Source organism: Ovis canadensis, chromosome 8, assembly GCF_042477335.2.
Source record: "Ovis canadensis isolate MfBH-ARS-UI-01 breed Bighorn chromosome 8, ARS-UI_OviCan_v2, whole genome shotgun sequence".
NCBI lineage: Eukaryota > Metazoa > Chordata > Mammalia > Artiodactyla > Bovidae > Ovis > Ovis canadensis.
In genome coordinates this window covers 101321882-101342920 of record NC_091252.1, presented here as the reverse complement: position 1 = coordinate 101342920, position 21039 = coordinate 101321882, and the positions used below count along the sequence as shown (strand labels likewise).

Below are 21039 nucleotides of genomic sequence, written 5' to 3'. Positions count from 1 at the left end.
CAAGTTGGGAACGGTGACGGGTGGTGCAGGCCCCAAAACCAAGCTCCTCCCATGAGAAGGTGGATGGTCTCAGGGAGCCTGCTCTGCAGGTGCTCAGAGGGACGGGAGGAAGCGCAGAGAGACGCGGCGGAGATGAGCAGTCTGTAGAGAAGACGAGGGAACCGGGCGTAAGAAGGAACGAAACGGTGCTATTTGCAGCAACATGGGCAGAGACCCCGAGACCACCGCACGAAGCGAAGGAAATCAGACCGAGGGGGAGAACTATCACTCGAGGCCACTTATATGCGGACTCTAAATAACGACGCGATGAACTCATCTACAAAACAGAAATAGATCCGCAGATGCGGAAAAGAAACTTAGGACTGCAGAAGGGAAGGGAGGGAGGGATGAACTAGAAGCTTGGGGTTAGCACATGTACACTACTGGATATTAAATAATCAACAAGGACCTACTGTGTGACACAGGAAACATAGTCAGTACCGTGTAATAGTCTGTAGAGGAAAGAATCTGGGAACAGATACACGTATGCACGTATATCTGAGTGATTTTGCTGCACGGCTGAAACTAACACAGCATTATGGATCAGCTGCACTTCAGTTTAGAAAGCAGATGGTGGGCTGCTGACCTGTGGCAGCACCAAGTGGGCGCTGCGCGAAGGTGGCCTCACAGAGAGGCAGTGCCCGAGCACAGTTCCCTCCGGCCCGTTAGTCAGGGCTGGGTCCTGGACGGCCGAGGGTTTGCTCCGTGGAACGTGTGTGGGCCGTGAGTTGTGGGCAGAATGACGGCCCCGAGGAGACCAACACTCCAACCCTGAACCCGTGGCTCTGGGACCTTAGCCGGCAGAGTGGGGTTTGCAGATATAATTAGGCCAAGGCCCCTAAGGTGGAGACATCGTCCTGGATTATCTAGAAGGGCCCATTGCAATCAAAAGGGTCCTTATAAGGGGTGGGGAGGGCTGGAGTGAAAGGAAAAGGTGCAATGATGGACACGAGAAGGTGAAAGGACATCAGGGTCTGTGAGCCAAGGAGTACAGGTGACCTTCAGAAGCTGGAAAAGCAAGGCCTGCTGACAACAAGTGCGACTCCATGCGGGAGGCTCATTCCTGACAGGGGTGGTCAGCGTCACAAACGCTGCCCCAGAGATGAACGCAGGAGAGTCCGTAAACATCAGGATCTCAGTTCCCACAACGACACCCTCGCCCCTAGCCCCCGCCCCACCCTGCCAGGCGTTGCTGCTGCTGTGCCGTCTCCCAGATACGCTTTCACTTTCTCATTTGGAAACAGTAACCAGAGGAAGCTAGTGAATAATCCAATCACATCCACGAATCAGCGCTTAACAAGCTCTGGCCCAGATGCCCTCACTCCGGGGTTTGCAAGGACATCTCATCCTTTGTCTCCATGGAGTGCAGCCTGTGAGCCCAGCTCTGTACAGAGATGCAGGTCTGTAAAAGGAGGAAGCGGGTCCCGCCCTCGGTGTCTGATCGGCCAGCTGAGAAGCAGAGCGGGGTGGGGTGAGGACTCAGCCAAGCGTCGAGAGCGGCCCCGGGGTGCAGAGCTGGGGGAGAGGCAGATGCGGGAGGAGGAGGATGGTGTGAGCCGTGCAGATGGAGGGAGCCCGACTGGGGCGCAAGGGAGGCAGCAGAGGTGACGCTGGGTGGGAAGGGCTGGAGGACCCAGCCGGAGGGCAGCTCTCGGGGAGCCCACGGGGGCAGTCCTGGGCTCCTAGGAAAGGATGCTCTGTTCCTCTGGCTTCCATAAACAATCGAGGCTGGTGCCTGCTGACTTGAGAGCACCCAGGAGCCTAGGACCACGTCTTTCAGAGGCTCACGTGCCCATGGATCATCCGAGATCTAGGTAGAATCCCGCTGGTCTGGAGATCCTGTCTCCAACAGCATCTCGAGGCCAAGGCGGCTGGTCTGTGACCTCAGAGAGTAGCCAGCCCATCGCGGCAGCCTGCTCCATGTGTGGACAAGACACGGAAGCAGGAGAAACTTCAGCCATGAGGCTAAGCCACCAGAACCACCCGAAATCCCTTGAGACCCACACTTCTGGCCTCTCCGGTTGGAAGTCCCAGGTGGTGGAAGCCCCTGAAGGCGACACAGGGCCCCTTCTCGGCTCAACACCCGAGCCTCCAAATCGCTTGAGATCCTACGCCCCCAGCCCTGCCCTACCCCGCACCCCCTCCCCCACCTCTGCATAAACCTCCCTGCTCTTAGGAATCCACTTCTGAGAAATTGAAAATACTAGGGAAATGTCATTTCCAGAGTTAATACACCGTAGCAGCAATCAGGACTTTTCAGCCTCGGCTCCTTGCCTAGAGCCCAGTGAAATTCACGTATTTCCTTTCTTTAATTAAGAAACTTCTAGAACTCTACAGATGAGTGCCCTGGAGGCGAACTCCGAAGGAAACTCGTCTTTTGCAAAAGTAGCCAACAGCCAGCTTGGAAGCCTGCTAGGGAGGAGGAGACACAGAGGAGGGGCCTGGGGGAGATGAGGGGCCATCTTCGCCCCCCCAGTCCCCCTGAGTATCCTCCTGCCTCCCGCCCAGCCCACGGGGCCTTTCTGGCCAGGCCGGGCACACAGCTGCCACGGGGCGGCGTCTCCCTGAGTCCCTGCCCAGCTGTGGACAGCTCCCTCCCTGTTCCGCACAGTAACGTGGGGTCCTGGATTCCGTCCACCTGGGCTTCGAGCTGTGTGACCACGAGCAAAGTGCTGAACGTTTCTGAGCCTCTGTTTCCTCGTTTGGAAAACGGACCTAATTTTATTCCATGCTTCATAGGATTACTGAGGGGCTTCCCTGGTAGCTCAGCTGGTAAAGAATCTGCCTGCAATGCAGGAGACCTAGTTTGATCCCTGGGTCGGGAAGATCCCCTGGAGAAGGGCATGGGGACCCACTGCAGTCTTCATGCCTGGAGATCCCCGTGGACGGAGGAGCCTGGTGGGCTACAGTCACGAGGCCACAAAGAGTCCGACACGACTGACCGAACGACTCAGCACAAGCACAGGCTTACTGAGAGGATGAAACTCCAGCGGAATTTAGAGGAAGCTGAGTCCTCGATCTGAGGCTAACTTTCAAGGCTTTGAGGCTCTCTGAGTCTACAGGGCAGCTAAGCTCAGCTCATTCCATATGGAGCTTGTGACTCTCAGAGGCTCCTGTAGTGAGATCAAGAAAAGACAAACCAGAACTGGGTCCTTATACAAGGTTTTCGATATCTCTGCACTGCCATGATGGGTTTTGAGGATTCTACCTTGGAACTCAAAAACAAAGAAATTATTTCAAGTGGATCTGCCCCATAAGAGAATTATTGAGAGAAAAGATTAACTTTAATGTTCTGCAGCAAAGTTATCCACTCAAAGGCTAGCAAAAAATGGAAACCGGCAGTTGAGTCAGTGCATGGTTGAAATTTATTCTTGCCAGCTCATTAGTTTAGGTTAAATATGTGTTTGGTAGATTCAGATCTTGGTGCCCAATTTGTAAAGAATGCGTACAGTTCATAAATGGCTTTTTTTTTCTTTTTCTTTTTACAGGACTTAGAGCTCTGGGGTTTTAAATGGTGGCAAAGACCTCACAGCTTTTACCTCTTTGCCTGTCTGTTCTATTATTCGTCCTGGTCACACGTTTTGATAGTGGAGGCATAGAGAGCAGAGCCAACCCCAATTATAATTGGATCCCGGTGGGAAAGCATGCTCGTCTGTGTGCTCTGCTTCATAACGAGGATTTCATTAACAGGTTTGGGAATCCTGAAGCCTGCCTGGTGGAAACCAGGCCAGAGAGCCCCTCCCGCCAAATCACTGTTTTCCTGCTGTCTGGCAGGCGGGCTGTAGCGGAAAGAACCACACCCTTTCTCTTCCCTAGTCCGCACCCCCACCTCGCCCATACATCCTTGTCTGCCCCTAGATAGATGCTTGAGTAGGGTCACTCAGCTGCCCCAGGCGAGTTGGTAAGATCTACTCCTTCAGCACCCAGGGGAGACGGAGGCTCTGCAGAAAACAGGCTTTATTCTTTTAACAAAAAGCAGCAGCAAAGAATCAGTCATGAGACTGTCCGGACAACACCCCACCTCCCAGCGCCTTCCTCCCCGAACCCGCCCACTCTCAGCTCGGATCCACAGCGGGGGCAGGCCTCCTGGAGCCGCTCACCCTCAGCCCAGACCCACAGCAGAGCAGGCCTCCTGAAACCCCCTCACCCTCAGCCCCCACCCACAGCGGGGCAGGCCTCTGGAACCCCCTCACCCTTAGCCCCCACCCACAGCGGGGCAGGCCTCCTGGAGCCGCTCACCCTCAGCCCCCACCCACAGCGGGGCAGGCCTCCTGGAGCCGCTCACCCTCAGCCCCCACCCACAGCAAGGCAGGCCTCTGGAGCCGCTCACCCTCAGCCCCCACCCACAGCGGGGCAGGCCTCTGGAACCCGCTCACCCTCAGCCTGGGTCTATAGTGGGGCAGGCCTCTGGAGCTGCTCACCCTCAGCCCCCACCCACAGCAAGGCAGGCCTCTGGAGCCGCTCACCCTCAGCCCCCACCCACAGCAAGGCAGGCCTCTGGAGCCGCTCACCCTCAGCCCCGACCCACAGCGGGGCAGGCCTCTGGAACCCGCTCACCCTCAGCCCGGGTCCACAGCGGGGCAGGCCTCTGGAACCCGCTCGCCTCAGCCCCCACCCACAGCGGGCAGGGGACTGCTTGCCCTAAAGCCGCCCTCAGCTGCCAAACACAACGTTGGGACAAAGGGCACAGACAGACAGGTGCTTCTAAGGCTTTTGCTCTTGAAAGAAACCTTCTCTCTTGCCATAGAGAGTACTCAAGATGGTTCCGGAAAACAGGCTTCAAGAGTTCAGCCGTGGCCCGAGAGGGGAGCCTTCCATCTCTGAGGCCCATTGCCAACAGCGAGTGGACTCTGCCGTGACCCTCTCATCCAGCAAAGGCAAGCCGGGCCTCCCAGCCCCTCAGACTTGTTAGGCTTGTTCCCTCACCGAGCGAACAGTGCATCCCTGACTGAGCCGTTAGACTATGCATCATTCCTCGTGGCTGGCTGACTGTCCGTCCCCTCCTCCCTCCGTCCATCCAACCAGCGCTTCCCCCGTTTTCCCATCCATCCCTTCCTCCTTCTTTCTCCATCTCCCTCCCCCTCCCCACCCTGCCCCGTTCTTCCATCACCCCTCCCTCCATCCTTCGGTCTGTCCATACCTCCATCTGTCCATCCATCCTCTCCATTATTCCAATAAAAACTCAAGCCAGCCTGCCAGTATTGCTAGAACCGTTCAGAAACTTGCAGGGAGGCAGAGAAAGAAGACGACAAAACAGGGAAGGGAAAGAAGAATGGAAGAAGAAAGAAAGAAAAGATAAGTGAATTTGCTCTGGTTATTTTACTAGAAATTTCATTATGATGCAGAGCATAGCAGTAAAAATCGATGAGCAAAGATCAGATGGTCCAAAAGATAGCTCTTCTTATTTGTGAAATAGGTCTAAGCTTGTTTTGTTTCTTGTTTAATCGCTAAGTCAGGTCTGACACTGCGACCCCACGGACTCTGACCCCAGGCTCCTCTGTCTGTGGGATTTCCCAGGCAGGAATACTAGAGTGGGTTGCCATTTCCTTCTCCAGGGGATCTTCCTGACCCAGGGATCGGACCCACGTCTCCTGCACTGGCAGGTGGATTCCCTGCACTGGGTCAGCAGGGAATGTTGCAGCTACAGCTTCCCTGAGATAACACAGCAGGTGACCACGGGGAGTGAGAAGGAGCAAGCACCAATGCGGACCTGTAAAACCCTGCAGAGGGGAGCCACTCTGTGTGTGTGCTCACAAGGCCCCAGCTCGTGTGCTGGGTGGAGTCTCTGCTGCAACCCCCAGCCTCTCCAACCGCCCGAGCCCGTCTGGGGAACCATCATCTGGGAGCACAGGGCCGTGATCCCCCAGCTCTGGGAGTGGACACACCGCCCAGGCCTGCTCTGTGTGCCCTCCACCCCCAGCCACATGCCCGGGTGGCAAACGGTCACGTGACCGAGCAGTGCAATCCACTTTCGCCCCAGGCCTTTGTCTGAAGCCGCCAGGACGGAGATGAGGGAGGAGCCTGGAGTCCGGGAGGGCATCCTGAGGAGGTAAGTTACTCAAGAAGGAAAGACTACTGGGTCATAAAGACGTCATTTGAGCTCCTGGACCCAGATACATCCAGACTCTCAGCTATACATCCAGGCCTCCCGCTCCCTTTGCTGACGTCAGCTAAGCCGGCTCTGAACAGCCGGCAGTCCTGGTTGGTTCAAGCAGCGAAGGGGGGCTCCCTTGCCTTTGTCTGAGGGGTCCTTCAGCAGTAGGGGGGTGCAGAGGAGGGCAGCCTCCTTGTCCCCCACTGCTCTGATGCAAGCCTCTGAGGTCAAATCCAGAGGTGCCCACGCCTCTAGAGAAGGGCTGTGGGACGGGAGCCAGACCACACCTAACCAGCAGGGCTCGCCGTCCCCAGAGGCACCTGCTGAGCCCTTCAGTCTTCAGTACTTTTGTGGGATAGTCTCATTCGTTGCCTAAGGGACACCTGCTATTTTGTAGCCAAGCATAGTTCCAGCCACTTAAGGTAAAAATGTCAGAGGTTAAAAAATTCACAAACCCACAAGTAAGCATGTCTCATATCGTAGCTCTGGAAGTCTTAACTGTTTGACAGCCTAGAAAATTCCACCGCCACAGAAATAATATTTCTAGTGTGCCCTTAAGCCAATGATCGATGGTAGGACTAACTGCCCTCCAGAACCGGAGAGACGGTTTTGTTTTATTTTTGGAAGCAAGATATCAGGGATTATATATACCTTATCTTAGTCACAGTGATTTAAGCAGCAATGAAACATTAATTTAATAAATAATGGAAATCCTATTTTTTACTTCCCTTTTATTCAATAGGCTGTCTAAAGTCTCTGAAAAATGTCTTCTTGGAATCTTCTCAAAGTTTTTGAAATATAGCATCTACATTTTCAAAGCATTTTTCAACGTGCCAGGCATTATACTAGGCCCTTGGATTCCAATGAAAATATTGCCACTGTCTCTGCCTGCAAGGGGATAACGGCTTAGCAGGAAAGGAGGTGGGAGGGGCTGGATGTAACAGATGCTGTGGCAGGATGAAGTGATGGACGTCAGGGCACAGGTGGGAAGGCAGTGGTGTCGGGGCAGACTGTGGAGCCGGGCCATCCGGGACGTTCTGCTAAACAGAGCCCTTCCGGCGGGACTCTTGACACAAAGCGTTCAACAGCACGGGGGTGAAGAAGCTTGTTCTGAAGACTCTGAGGTCCTGGCCCCAGTTTTCTGAATCTCAGCATCTCAGGGTGTGGGGTATCACACCTGGTGTCCTGGCCCCAGGTTCCTAAATCTCAGCATCTCAGGGTGTGGGGTATCACACCTGGTGTCCTGGCCTCAGTTCCCCATATCTCAGCATCTCAGGGTGGGGTATCACACCTGGTGTCCTGGCCTCAGTTTCCCGAATCTCAGCATCTCAGGGTGTAGGGTATCACGCCTGGGGGGGCACCAGCCCGCACGGTCATCGGGTGACAGTTGGTGTCTGCAGCCCAGTGAGTCGGCTGGGACCAGCCCCTGTGGAATGCCTCTGAGTCCAGAAAAGGTGATTTTTATTCTCTCAGCTGTTAACTGAAGCTCTTCGCCTACCAGGAGGGGCCAACAATGGAGAAGCGTCTAGTCACTCCCCTGGGCAGGCAACTTCCCCATCACACCTCTGCTCTGATCTCCTGGAGAAAAGCAACTTCCTTATTTTCTGTGCCAACAGCGGGAGGCTCCGGGGGACACGTCTGAGGGCTTTCTGGGGTGGGGAGGTAGGGGAAGAGGCATGTGTTAAAGCACCTTTGAACCTTTGAACACAGCTGCATCTTCAAAGGCACCTGCCGAGGATCAGGGGCGCAGAGCAGCCGAAGCTTCCTGCCGAGGAGAGAAACGCTCTTTGTACTAAAACTTACAGAGGCAATTTCTGTGCCCCCCAAAGCATTGCTTTCGGTGGTCCTCTCAAATCTGGCTACAGGATGCTCTGTTTTGTGTAATAGATAGATTCCCCAAAGTTAAAAATAAACCTAGTTCTGATCCGTTAAAAGAGTGAATTCTTTCCTAAAGGGTCCGATCCTTTTACATCCAATTTCAGAACTGACAGCTTCAAAATCACAGCAGCAGAGCTTTGTAAAGTTGTCGACTGACATTTACGAATGGAATATTTCCAAGCTGATCACGTTCTTCCTTTGAGTGACAAATCCTTTCTCCCACGCTCAGTAATTAATCATCAGCGGGCATTCTGACTACTCGTCACCTCCGTTTCCTCTTCGGTGGAGCGGCGGGAAATCGGTGCCAAGCGAGAGAGATCCGTCCTCACGTTAATTCATGTTGGAAATGGCTTCACTTTCATTAATTTTTATTTCAGAGTGCAGTTGGTTTCCAACGCGTGTTACTTCAGGTGCACAGCAAAGTGATTCAGCTACACATCCGCATATCCATTCTTCTTCAGCTTCTTTCCCCGTGGAGGTTACGACAGAGTATTCAGCGGAGTTCCCTGCGCTGTACAGTAGGTCCCTGTTGATTATCCACTTCATATATAGCAGTGAGCACCTGTTAATCCCAAACTCCTACTTTACCCTCCCTCGCTTTTAAATAATAACATTTACCTTATTTTAAAATCCAAAGTAGCACTAAAGGGAAGTTTGTAATCTGCGCGATTATCGCAAGGAAGCCATGGAAAGGGCTCGAGCGGCGGGATCTGCTTTCTTTCCCTTGCAACCAGGAGGGGGCATTCAGAGGGAAGGTAGATTGGAAAGGCCTCTGGGTTTGCCTTGGGGTCACCTCTTGCTCACCATCGTTCTGCTCCCAGTACCTGAGCAGCTGACGCTCAATAGCTTCAGGAATGAATGAGTGGATGGGCCGCTCCAGAGAGGACCAGGCCAGAACTGTCGGCGAGCAGAGGGCGGGGCCCAGAGCGCGGGGGCGTGGCTTTAGCAAGGCAGGGACAGGGTAGCTTCCGCCTCTAAGACCGGAGGAGTCAAACCTGCCGTAGAGAAGACGCGATACTCATCACACCAGGGGGAGAGGCCGGGGAACCTGCATGACGCAGGGTCTGACAGCTTGATGGAAGGACGTGTTCCGGCTCATGGCCATCCGCCACATCACAGCTAATGGTGTGTCCGACTCTGCGACCCCAGGGACTGTAGCCCGCCAGGCTCCTCTGTCCAAGGGATTCTCCAGGCGAGAATCCTGGAGTGGGTTGCTATGCCCACTCCAGGGGACATTGCCGACTCAATGACCGGGTTCGAACCCACGTCTCTTTGTCTCCTGGGCTGGCAGGCGGGCTCTTTAGCTCTGGCGCCCCCTGCGAAGCCCCCGCAGCTAGTGGTAGTGGTCTTTAGATGCCTGTTTTTACACCAGGTGGTTAAAATGCAAAACAAAGTAATTTTGAATTTCTGATGGATACGACATTTTCCCTAAATGGAATCTTACATTTAGGCTGTGATTGTTGAATATCATTGAGAAAGAAATATTAGCTGCCTAAAACCTTACAGGTCTTATGAGTGAAACAGAATAATGAATTCCTCTACAGTAAGCAAGGACACGCTGCCCGTGGGCTGGCTGCTAGGACGAGCACACGTGGGAAGTATTAGAAACTGGGGTGGAGACGAGTCCGTGGGGAAGAAACACGCTGGAGGAGAATCCACAATTCACTCACTTCCTGGTCCCCGGCAGCGCAGGTACCACTCCCTGGGCTTTTGGAAGTTTTCCTTTAATGAGGATTAATCAGAGCCAAGGGGGAAAGAAAAGATTCATTTGATTTTGTCACCAAAAGATGTTTACATGAAATGTTAAACGTTTGAAAATAAAAGCGCACCAATTTATTACCAGATTATCAACAGATTATCAGACCTGGGATAATCCCTACTCTCTGGAGAGATACTGGGGAGTTCAGTGCCAATAAGGGGAGGCCCAGAAGTGTGCTGGGGTGCTTTGTCCAAAGACCCTGAGAAATGGATACACCTCGTTTTAGAGCTCAAATGGGTGACAGGAAGGAGAGACACTTCATAAAGTAACCGTGATATGCTTTTCTCGTGCTACTTGGAGGATTTGTGATGGGGGTGGAGCTGAGAAGTGTGAACAGACGTTTACTCAATGGAGACACTGATGGTCACTGCCCTTCTAAGGTGTCCACCCATCCACCCATCCACCCATTCATTCATTCACCCGTCCATGCACCGTCCATCCACTGACTCACTCAGCAGACATCAAGCACCTACTGAAGGACGGGCAGGTGCCCATTTCGGGCTTTGTCACTCTCAGCCGAGCTGACTTCCACTCGGATGGACCCTGACATGGGGTGCAGCCCGCCGCCCCCAGCATCACAGCGGGGAGAACACTGGGAGCCAGGTAGGAGAGGGTGCCCCGGAAGGGGTCCCTTCTTATTCTTCTGCTGGAGCTGCAGTCTAACCCCGGGGGGCAGTGTTTGCAGAAAGGGCTCCTGGCCCCCTGCGGAAGGGTCGATTCTGGGTCCGGTGGGAGCCGTGCGCGTCCTTACTTTGACTTTTTCTTTCATCCATTCATTCCACACACGTTTACTAAGTGCACAGCACTGGGATTTTATTTGCTTAAAATGCCAAAGCTAATAGAAATATGTTGGTTTAAAAATAGCTGATAGCAGCTCCTGAGCAGAAGAGAAAGGCTCTGTGTGCCAAGCTCGTCAGTGTTTGGTGGGGGTACCTGGTTGGCTGGCTTATTACAGCAACCCTTGGTGACCGGAGCCCTTCTGGAACCACTGGCCGCCCCGTGCGTGGCTCGGGGGACAGAGGGCCGGACAGGTCCCCTGGGGAGGGGAGGGAGGGGTCACTGCCAGCGCCACGCCGACGTCTATCTCTGCCCGGGAGACGGGGGGCCGCCGAGAGCCAGCACCCACCACCCAGGTGACATCCGAGGAGAAAAGCCGCGGTCGCGGAACGTGCTGGGGGCTCCGAGGCAGGGCTGGGGTGGAAGAAGTTTGAGGAAGGAACGGGGCTTGAGGGGTCAGTTCTTTGCCTCAAGGACACAGAACATCTGTGCGTTCTCTCAGGTTCCGAGATTCTTCCTCCGGTCAGCGTTTCCAGAGAAAATATAAGACAACCAGCCAAGTGTGGATTTCAGATGGACAAGATGTAATACGCACCAAACAGTGCCAAGGACGTGTTTATACCAAACATGTATTTGTTGCTTATCTGAAATTCACATTTACCTGAGCGTCCCGTATTCTTCATTTACTAAATCTGGCAACCCTGCCCTTGGTTTTACGTTTATTCTACAAGTGAGAAATGCAGGCACCAGAAGGACAGAAATCAGGCTGGGGGATTTTTCTTGGAGATGATTCACCGTATCGTGTGGGACTGTATTTAATTTCCGTGAGCTTTGATTTTTCAATAAATGGAAAACGGAGGCACGAAAACACCTGCCTCTAAGAAGCTCCTGAATCCATCACGAGGATGAATAGAAACAAGGTGGGTGGCGATTCTCTGAGCGCTCAGGGAAATTGCATCTTATAATCAAAGCTATTTGTCACAGGAATGCCTGCAGACGCCCGTGTCCCTGGAGCGTTTGCTGGCATTTTCAGCCGCACTGCAACCACGTGGCCCTGGGAGAGTGGTTATGCCCTAACCTCCGGCCCCAGGGGCCGGGGCTCAGGCTCTGCTTCTGCCTGACTTCCCCCTTGGGGCCAGAACTGCCTCTGCCCCTGGCTTTCTCCTTCTCCGCGCCGCTGTGTATTTAATACTTTCATACATTTAAGGAAATCCTTGAACAAGCTGGGGAGAGACGCCACGTCAGAAGATCTAATGTCCCTCTGATGTTGCTTGTCCCCGTGCGCTCAGAAACGCTCAGTTCCTTGTGTCCAATCAACTATTACACGTCCGTGCTTTTATTTTTCGACTCGGAGAGAATTTAATAAAAACGGCTGGTTTGGTGGACAAGTGTTCAGGTTCCTTGTTACGACTGATTCCCTCGAGGGAAGGGGCCCATGGGGTTTGGTTGTTTGAAGTCCCTTGTTTTAGCATCTTTCGTCTCAGCTCTGTCTATTCACAGCACCTTAATTTAATCAAAGGTGGTGAGCAACAGTGGTTTCTGGTTCTCAAAGCTCAGGAAATGTATTTCATTTCCTTTGGAGGTAGATCAGTCTTACCAAAACAAGTGGTAGCTTCATGATCACCAGCCAAACTCAGCAGCGAAATCTTGAACAAACAACAACCTAATACGCTATATGGGTCACACGGCCCACTTTTTAAAGAAGGAGTTGCGGTTACAATTTTTTAAAAAGCAACTGGAATTTTTATGGCCCTTTATTCAAAACAGGAGTTACATCACCATTTCCCCTATCTGCTATTTCCTGAAGACATTTATATGACAATAATGAAACGGGTGATGCAACTTCTCACACAGGAGATCAGATCACACGTAGACTTTGAGTGGCAAAGTTGTAAAAAACCTTAGCGATGATCACTGATAGAGGCTACATAATTAAATCCCTGTTTCCTCTGGGACTGGTATTTAATAAGTCAACTAAAAGGTAATAATCATTGTTCCTAGAACACTTTTTAAAATTACTTGTCCTTTTTTATAAAGTGAATTTAAACAGATTCACTTGCCCCTCCTCCAAATTTATTTAGTAGTGCACAGCCTTTGGTTATTTTACTTGTATTTCTTCACTTCTTTCATAGAAACAAATTTCTTGTTTAAACATTTCCACTGTTAGTAGCGACCTTTAGTTCACATGTTCCAACAGTTGTTGCTATGTTTTTGCCATTCTGAAAAATAGACCCAGAATTCCAGGAAATCGGCAGAGAATAGAAGCCCTCCATGCACGCAGATCGACCTCGTTGCAGGAGGGTCTGGTTCTATACTTATAAGCTCCCCAAATTTCCGTCTTTTCTTTGCAAATCAAATGACATTTTGCATGTAAAGAGGTACCTTGCGGTAAAAACCTATAAAGGATTCTTTGGAAGGGCAAATACTCTTTTTTTTAAAATGTGGATTTGAGGTTGTTGCTGTTGTTCAGCTGCTAGGTCATGTCCAACTCTTTGTGACCCCTTGGTCTGCAGCATGCCAGGTCCCCTGTCCTTCACTATCTCCCAGAGTTTGCTCAAATTCATGTCCTTTGAGTCAGTGACGCCATCCAACCACCTCATCCTCTGTCACCTTCTTCTCCTCCTGCCCTCAGTCTTTCCCAGCATCGGGGTCTTTCCCAACAAGCCAATTCTTCTCATCAGGTGGCCAAAGTTTTGGAGCTTCAGTTTCAGCATCAGTCCTTCCAATGAATATTCAGGGTTGGTTTCCTTTAGGATGGACTGGTTGGATCTCCTTGCAGTCCAAGGGACTCTCAAGAGTCTTCTCCAGCACCACAGTTCAGAAGCATCAGTTCTCGGTTGCTCAGCTTTCTTTGTGACCCAGTAAAGCTGCCTCTTCATTCGCCTGTGCATACCCTTCTGTGATGTCTCTCTGGGAAAGGAGGCACCCGTGCTGGGCTTGTCCTCCTCCGTTTCCATCATCAAACGCTTCCACCAGGCAATTGTGTCTTTTACAGATGCTCTTCAAAGAGTATAGTGTCCAAACCCCAAACTTCAGACTTGTGTTCAAGGATTGGTCTGAAAATAAACCAAATATTTAAAATCCAGAGGAGCCGGGATGTGAATCTCCACAAATACAGCCACAGTTGTTGCTACCTTGGGGTAAAGCATCAAGTGTAAGGTAAAGTGGTTGCAGTTTCAATGCAGTGGGAATTTTACCCTTGAGACTGTGTCCCCTGAGTGTCCCACCAAACTTCTGCCCGTATTCCGTGATTTCTGGAACAGCCTAGAGGGTTCTTATTGTCAAACAGCAGGCGAGTGTGGTTTTGGGACAGACATTTCTGTCCATCTTTTTTGTTCTCTGGTCCAACAGCAACTTTCCCGCCGAGTCTGTTCGATTTCCATCTGGGTTCCTTGTCCTGCTTCAGCCATCGTTTCTGGGGAAGCGAGGGTGTGCTTGCTGACTGCTCCAGGAAGCTGCAGGACTGACAGTCCATCCCTACACAAGCGTGGGGGCCGCATGGGCTTTAAGATGTTGGAAAAGCAGCTGGTGTTCTTACCCAATCTGCCAAGGTCAGACCGACCCTCCTTGTGTTCGCGAAGATAAATAACCGGGGCACGACAGCTAAGCAACCTGCTCCATAAATCAAGGCTTGTTGCTGATCAATACTCTTGTTGATGCAGAATCCAGACCATCAGAAAGAGAGGGGGCGTGGCTAACCGCGGTGCAAAGATGTTGGTGTCCGTGAGGAGGCCCCGGAGCCGTCTCGCCATGAAGCTGGCAGGGAGGGCTTGGCCGCGTCCACCTGTGTGGGTCTTCACAGAGCTGGCCGGACAGATGCCTCGGGCATATACACTACACTGAGGTACATTTTTGAGATGGTGATGAGGTTTCTGAATCATCAAATTCTACGAGATTGAACAATTTTTAGTGTCTTATTAGAGTATTTAACAAATCCTTACAGCTTAATTACAACGCGAGAGACCCAGGTTCGATCCCTGGGTCGGGAAGATCCTCTGGAGAAGGAAAGGGCAATCCACTCCAGTACTATTGCCTGGAAAATCCCATGGACAGAGGAGCCTGGTGGGCTGCAGTCCATGGGGAAGCAAAGAGTCGGACACGACTGGGCGACTTCACTTTCACTTTCACTTTACAGCTTAATAGTCAGTGACCCATGCAGCATTTAGGATGACTGTTTTCTCAACACCATCCTTGTTGATGCAAAATTTAACAAGGATTCAAATGAGATTTTTTTTCACTGCAGGAATTACATGAACATTCAAGTCTTAAGACTCTCAGGAGTTGTCTTTAATCCACAGCTCTCCCCCATGAAAATAATTTATTTCTGAATTGGAGAAAGCTGAGTGACATTTTTACACTTCAATCCTGGTCCACTAACTGCATCTCAAAAACACAACGCCCGCTGAGCCCTCTGATGCCTTAAGTGTGGCTGCATGCTTTCACGTTTATGACTTGGGATGATCCTAGGTAGATCAGTTATAATGATACCCAGAAAGTAGCTGCGTTTATTTTGGAAACAAAATCAGTGACTCCAGATAGAACATTTACTAATTTTGACTGTCTCAAACAGAAACAAAAATTATGGGTCACCTTTAGGGTATTTTTATTGCAGCGAAACTGACCCATGAAATTTTGTTCGAATTACTTTATGTGTACTGGAGAAGGGGCTTCCCAGGTGGTGCTCGTAGTAAAGGACTCACCTGCCAATGCAGGAAACGTAAAAAGACACGGGTTCGATCCCTGGGTCGGAAACATTCTCTGGAGGAGGGCATGGCAAATCACTCCAGTATTATTGCCTGGAGAATCCCACGGACACAGGAGCCTGGTGGGCTGCAGTCCACGGGGTCACAAAGAGCTGGATGTGACTGATGTGACTGAGCGCAGCATAGCACAGAATGAAAGGAGACTGTTTATGAATGAGGGCCTCATCTCAGATTCAGAATCTCTGACAGCGATGATCTGGACACATTTCCCAGAGTTGGGACAAAGATTCAGTAGGAGGCAGCTGGACCCCTGGGGGGCGTGGACGCTGAGAAAGCTCAGAAGTCACTGCTAAGCCTCCTCTTTGCTATGGTTACAGAAAATAAGAGCCTATTTTGAGAATTACAGTAATTTGGGGGAAATGTTTAAGGTAAAGGGAAATAAATTGCCCTTGTAAAGAAAGAACCTTACAGTGAATCAGGAACCAATTTACAAACCACCAAAGCAGCTAACACCTAAGAGACTTCCGCCAGCGCTGCTCCGTCTTAGTAGACAGAGACGCCCCATGCGCCGGAGCCCCGAGAGAAGGTTCGGGGAGGCTGAGCTGGGCTGCGAGGGGAGAGACGAAGAAGGCAGAGGGCTGAGAAATACGAGACAGGAGAGACATAGCCTGGGCAGAGGCTGAGAGCAAGGGTGGGGGGCACTGACCTGAAAAGTCAGGTTTCTGGAGGAAGTTTGCAGTGTAGCACTGGAAACGGCAATTCTCCTAAAATTCATCTATCATTTTAATGAAAACCCAAGCAAACTCCCACCGGGGTATTTTGTGGGTCTTTACAAGCTGTTTCTAAGAAAAAAGAATTATGAAATATTAAAGGTCCAGGAATAGTCAACACATGCAGGGAGAGGGGCCCCGACTACCAGACGCCAATATTTATTGAGAAGCTGTTGAAAGGACACGGCTTAGAGGCTGACCGACATTGAGGGGAAGACAGTGTGGAAACCGGAAATCCACACCTATAGGAGCTTGGGGTCCTCGTGGTTCAGAGAAAGAAGAGAGTCCCAAGCAGAGATGATTCATGCGGAAAGACTAATGCCCTTGGATCCCTAGTTTACAGGGCCTATAAAGCAACTCCAGGTGGCTTTAGGACACATCTAGAGCAAATCCTTTAAAGCTTAAGTGCAACACACCGGTGGTTTCTTTCTTCCTATCCTGGGGGCAAGGAAGGAATTCTTATGTAAGACTCAAAAACAACAAAATATATTTGACTATATGAAAAGTAGAAGGTCTGTTCATCTTAAAGCGACGTCAAGAAAGAACACACAGACCACAAAGGAAGCAAATATTCTCTGTGCACTTGAACCGAGAATCAGTGTCAAGGACATATCCGAGAACTAAAATCAGTAGTAAAATGGTAACCCAGGAGAAAAAAAAAATAGTGGCAAAGCTCTGCCAAGCATTTCAGAGCAGAGAAAACACAAAACATTCAGCAAGGACACTGAGAGGTTGATGCCCTCATTAGTGATCATGCATCACACTGATTCATAGGTGGCTGGAGGGGCGGAGGAGGGACCACTCAAGAATTTTCGTGAGTTGCACGAGTTCCAGGTTCCCAGCTGCTGCGGTTTAGACTAAACTCTAGTAAGTAGTGACTTAAAGAACAGCTCTTGAAACATCAAGAACACAGGCAACAACGTCGGAACCAAATATTCCTCCTCAGGGACACACACACACACATCCTGGTAACGCCGTAGGATGAACATGTCGGGAGAACCACAGACAAGACTCAGGGCAGCGTTACCTGTTGTTGGGCAGCTGGGGGTGGAGGGCAGAGGGGTGGGGATGGCGGAACGCAGACGTGAGCCGCAGTGCGGCCGCCCTCTGCTCCAGCTGTATACGTCTTGGCTGTTAATCAAACAACTAACACCAAATAAATGAATAAATGAAATACAGGAAGGCTGGAGAGACAAGCCTGAACGGAGGGTGGGAAAATGTCCTGACTCGGGGCAACGGTTAGTTCCACTTTATGAACTTGAATTCTACTTAGAAACACACCAGGGAAAGCAACACACGTTGATGCCAGAACTGACGGCACGTGAAGAGGTCTGCGGGCTCTCGGCAGGGTCTTGGGAGCCAGCTCCAAGCTGGAGGCATCCAGGAACCCTGCTGGGAGATGTTGGGAGAAGCAGGGGCGAAGGGGTTTTGTATGAGCCCTGCCTGCCATCCATCCAAGGCAAGTCACCACCCTGATCCAATAAGGCTGATGCCCCTATGAAAGCGGACGTCTGGACGCAGGGGGAGGACGCTGAGGAGACCCTGGGCTTTTGGACTCCAGGCCTCCAGGCTGGGAGAACAGACATCTCAGTGTTTGAGCCCCCTCCCATCCTTAGCATTTTGTTACGCAGCAGCAGCATCCTGAGCCGACTTACACGGTCACACCTCGTGACGTCACCATGCGGGCAGGGCCTTAGAGCTGGTAGTGTGAGCTCCCCGCCACTGCCCCCTGGTGACTGAAGGTGGAAGTTACCTCTTTTCAGGGATGTCACCCCTGCAGTTCGCAGGCTGGGCCCGAGGCCACAGAGGGGCTAAGTGTCACGTGGGGATCTGAGCCAGGTTTGCACCTCCAGGTCCCAGCTGGCTTCACTCCAACAGTCTGGGGTTGTTTCCTGAGACCCGTGGGAAAGTGCTGGTGCCTGTAGGGGAAGGGGGAGGGCAGCTGGGGAGGGACCCAGAGGCAAGGCTGAGGTTCTCCTCCAGGCCCTGGTGGTCTCTCTCAGCCCAGCCACGGCTTCTAGACCCTCTGGATCCCAATTCAGAGTCCACTGCTGGTGGTCTCTGCCCCTCTCCCCCAACAGCTCATCCTGGTAACCCTGTTCAGATGGACCCAAACTTCCAGGGATGGTCAGGGCCAGCCGGACCTCTGAGTGTTCCCTCAGGCAGGTGAGCACAGCCTGTGACCTGTGATCGTAGGAGCTTCCTCCCACACGGGGAGGCCCGCCTTGTTTTCCGCAGTGGAAGTCTATAACTCTCCAGACCTCTCTCAAGCTTGAGTTCCCAGACTACAACCCCTGTCTCCTGGAGGGTGAGTTAATTTAGCTTGACGCTCTGTTTTTACCTTCCTTCTTTGGTTGGCTAACTTTTTCAACTAGGTCACTGCTTCAGAGGTCATCAGGCGGATCAACTGCCGCAAAAGCCAGCAATCAGTCAGGAGCTTACCCGCTTTCCTGTGAATCGCGCTGAAAATCCATTCTTCCCTCATCGTTTTGAAGTCGCTGCGTTGCTGACAATGATGTGTTCATTGTCATCCAAGCCTGTGTTGAAAGCATATCTGAAAAAATGTTTTCATTTGTACTAGCTTTGTTTATATAGCCGAGACGCTAAATAAAACTTTAGACTTGAAAGATCTACGTTTTTCAGTGACTTGCTTGTCTTATTCTGGAATATCTTTGAATTGGCTCCAACCACCTTTCTGTGGACTTTGTAACTTAGCCGTGTTTGCTCATGGAATTCTTCTCTTAACTAAATTCCCCAAACCCTGGCCCTCCTCCCAAAACTGCATTTTTCCTCCTTTTGGGGCTTTAAAACACGCATCATAGCTCTCAACAGATTTTCCCTGATACCTGTAAGAACTGCTGTTTTCGCAGCAGGAGGAGCTTGGACTTGGCTTCACACTCCAGCAGAGCAGGCTCCGTGGGGCGGGCACTCGCCGCCTCCATTCCTTTCTGCCTGCTGGGCCGCCTCCTCCCTGGCCTCACCCTCTGCCTTTGAACTCCAGACGTACTTCTGCGGCTTGGCCTCCCGGCTGAGCCTGGGCTTCCGGTCAGGGAAGTGTAGGGCCATGCCCTCCGGGTATTACTGCAATTCTGGTTACAAGCACAAAGAGCTAGGAAAGCCTCGGCTCCGGGCCTGAGCCACGTCTTTGGACGTTGCTGGGTCTCGAGTCCCTCTTACTTAGAACGGCAAGCATTTTGCTGTGAGAAACCAGCCTTCCCCTATTTAATGATGCTTCCCCGGTGGGTCAGGTGTTAAAGAATCTGCCTGCTGTGTGAGAGACCTGGGCTTGGTCCCTGGATGGGGAAGGTCCCCTGTAGAGGGAATGGCCACCCACTCCAGCATCCTCGCCTGGAGAAACCCATGGACAGAGGAGCCTGGAGGGCGATGATCCATGGGGTCACAAAGAGTTGGACACACGACATTAAAATAGGAATTTTTGACCTTTGCTAACATTGAGGAGATGGTGCGTTCCAAAGTGAGATGACAGGGCACAGAGAAGGATGAACAAGAAAGGCAGACAGGGGTCAGGAGTGCGGGGAGGGTGCATCCCCTCCAGCTTCATCCAAGGACAGCCTTAGGGAGGACCGTGTATTCCTTGACAGGTCACAGGGGCCTTGTGTCTGATCCCATCTGGGAACTTACAGGATGAGGCCAGGCAGGGCAGCAAACCTGAGTGAGGGGTAAAGTCACGGTTCTGCAGGACAGCGGCCTTCCGGGGACCAGCTGAGGTTCTGAGGTGCAGACTCCTGGACGTCACAGTTCTGCGGCACAGCAGCCTTCCAGGGACCAGCTGGGTTTCTGAGGTGCAGACGCCTGGACGTCACGGTTCTGCAGGACAGCGGCCTTTCGGGGACCAGCTGGGGTTCTGAGGTGCAGACTCCTGGACGTCACAGTTCTGCGGGACAGCAGCCTTCCGGGGGCCAGCTGGGTTTCTGAGGTGCAGACTCCCAGATGCCAGGTGTGTGCACGTGTGTTGTACATGCCCGCGTGTGACTGCACGCTCACATGTGTTAGTGAGGAGAGCACAGGGGTGGGAGATAAGCTCGTGGACAGGACATGGCTGGCCTTCCCAGCTCCCATCCAGGACAATGGCTGCAGGGGCCCCGGGGCAGCCGAGGAAGTGACCACCCTAGCGTCTTGCCACACAGCCACACCCCTCCATCTCTGGAGGCCAGAAGTCTGCAGCCAGGCTGTGAGCAGGGCTGAGCTCCCTCCAGAGGCCCTGTGGAGGAGCTCTCTGCCTCTCGCAGGCCCTGGCAGCGGCCACAGTCCCCCACCCAGGGCGCACCCCGCCCATCCCTGTCTGCATCTCCACGCACTGTCTTCCCTGTGTCCCTGTGGCCTGAACTCTCCTCTCCTTTTTTTTTTTTTAAACAGCCACCAGCTGCTGGATTAAGAGCCCACCCAAATCCAGGAGGACTTCATCTTGACATCCCTAACTTAGTGACCTCGGTGAAGGGCCCATCTCCAAGTGAGGTCAGAGGCACGGGTACTGGGAGTTAGGACCTGGGCACATCTTTCGGGGAGCACGAGCCGACCTGCGGCGAATGCCTGGGTCTGAGCGAGAGGGGAGGACGGGGTCCCCGGTGACTCAGGATGGGGAATGGCCAGAGTCCATGTGTCCCAGCGAGGAGTACTCAGCGCTCTGACAGCGAATCCCGTTAGTGGGCTCACAGTGGGCCCCAGGGCCTGGCGGTGAGGGGCCTACTGGCGGCAGGTGGGGAAGGACCGAAGCCGGGACCCTTGGGACATGGCCGCTCCGGTGGATGCAGGGCCGCAGCTGGAGTCCTGGGCGCCGCGCTGCGCCTCCCGTGGCGGTGCCCCCTCCCACGCCCCTGCACTTCCTGACTGTCTGCATCTCCACCCCTTCCTCCCAGCGCCGGCTCCCTGCTCCTGGCAGGGACTCCGCTGGGGGTTCCGGCCTGAGGAAGTCACCCAGCTTTCAGGGGAAGACATACTTTGTGTTCTAAACCTCAGCAGCGGCCGGACCTCACCCGGCACACCCCGGTCCTGCAGGAG

At 52.4% G+C, this 21039-nt stretch overlaps 3 long non-coding RNA genes across 5 annotated transcripts in view; 1 reads left to right on the top strand and 2 right to left on the bottom strand.

Annotated features, from left to right (window-relative positions):
* The window catches only part of LOC138445384 (uncharacterized), a 31701-nt gene extending 12645 nt beyond the window's left edge, over positions 1-19056 (bottom strand). For 2 of the 3 annotated variants that reach the window (XR_011258833.1, XR_011258832.1), the window contains exons 1-3: positions 18867-19056; positions 18463-18574; positions 17774-17939 (exon numbers count right to left, since the gene is read on the bottom strand). This is a non-coding gene — a long non-coding RNA (uncharacterized lncRNA). Of the gene's footprint in view, positions 1-17773; positions 17940-18462; positions 18706-18866 lie in introns of those variants that run through there. The other variant, XR_011258831.1, reaches the window with a different exon arrangement.
* On the top strand, positions 1264-8067 carry LOC138445385 (uncharacterized). The gene is made up of 5 exons (XR_011258834.1): positions 1264-1439; positions 3528-3729; positions 4787-4916; positions 5595-6088; positions 6876-8067. It is a non-coding gene; the product is annotated as an uncharacterized lncRNA (long non-coding RNA).
* LOC138445386 (uncharacterized) lies at positions 10558-15619 on the bottom strand. Its single transcript, XR_011258836.1, has 2 exons — positions 15248-15619; positions 10558-14434 (listed from the first exon to the last, which is right to left on the bottom strand). It is a non-coding gene; the product is annotated as an uncharacterized lncRNA (long non-coding RNA).
* Positions 19057-21039: the final 1983 nt, after the last annotated feature.